At 25.8% G+C, this 1005-nt stretch overlaps 1 non-coding gene across 1 annotated transcript; it reads left to right on the top strand.

Moving 5' to 3' along the window:
• Positions 1–912: 912 nt before the first annotated feature.
• Positions 913–1005, top strand: LOC149526490 (small nucleolar RNA snoR8a). Its single transcript, XR_016351977.1, has one exon. It is a non-coding gene; the product is annotated as a small nucleolar RNA snoR8a (small nucleolar RNA).

Consider the following 1005-nt stretch of genomic DNA (forward strand, 5'->3'; position numbering starts at 1 on the left):
TTTTTTTTTTTTTTTTGTCATAAGGTTGATACCAAAAACCGGTTGTCTTTTTGTACTTAGACCCTTTTAAGATTTGCATTTACAGACAGGCCCTTCTTGCACTATTAACCATTAAATACCTTAGGACAAAATTATATAAATATGGGTCAAAATACCACTAAGTCCTTATACTCATGCATTTTATTCAATTTAATCTTTGTATTCAAAATCAAAGTAATTTAGTCCCTTAATTGATTTAAGAAATCGCTTCACTTTAATCCTTTCTCTAACGACCTCCAATTTTACCATTAAAAGGGATGATGTCATCATTGACATCGCATTGACATGACATATTATGGTAATGTGACAATGTTGATGTGACACTAACATGTTGACATGTCGATACCATGTGACAATACTGACATGGCAAATTGAGGAAAAAAATTTTAAAAATTGTGTCATGTCATGAGGATTAAATTAAACAAAAATCTATAATACAAAGACTAAATTGAACAAAATTTAATTATTTAAGGACTAAATTGAAAAAAATATTTAAAAAATATAAATCTTTAAGTATATGATACATATATTTATTAATAAGCCAAATGTTAGGTGTAAAAGATTTATGATGGTAAGAAATATATATAAATATTTTCTTACTTTATCATTTGATTTCATTTTAGGTACATTAATTTATCTATTTTGTAAAAATTAAGTCTGAATTTTCTTTTTATAAAAAAAAATCTAATATTTTATCTTGGATATATACTTATAGAAAGATAGCATCGTCATTTACACGAAATTAGGGCAATGACGACAGATTTGCATTTCTAGATTTTGATTTGGATATTATTCTTAAATTCTTTTAAAACAACTCTTTAATGACAACGTATGTGCATATTTAGGCCTCATTATTCTTTGTTTTTTTTTTTGTTTTTAGCGATGATTATAAAAATAATTTCTCATTCTAATGTGCTTAATTTGGACGTGATAAACTTCTTATCACAGTCATAGAATCTGAGCTAC

Source organism: Theobroma umbraticum, unplaced genomic scaffold (genome assembly GCF_002168275.2).
Source record: "Theobroma umbraticum cultivar Fairchild unplaced genomic scaffold, ASM216827v3 scaffold_12.0, whole genome shotgun sequence".
NCBI lineage: Eukaryota > Viridiplantae > Streptophyta > Magnoliopsida > Malvales > Malvaceae > Theobroma > Theobroma umbraticum.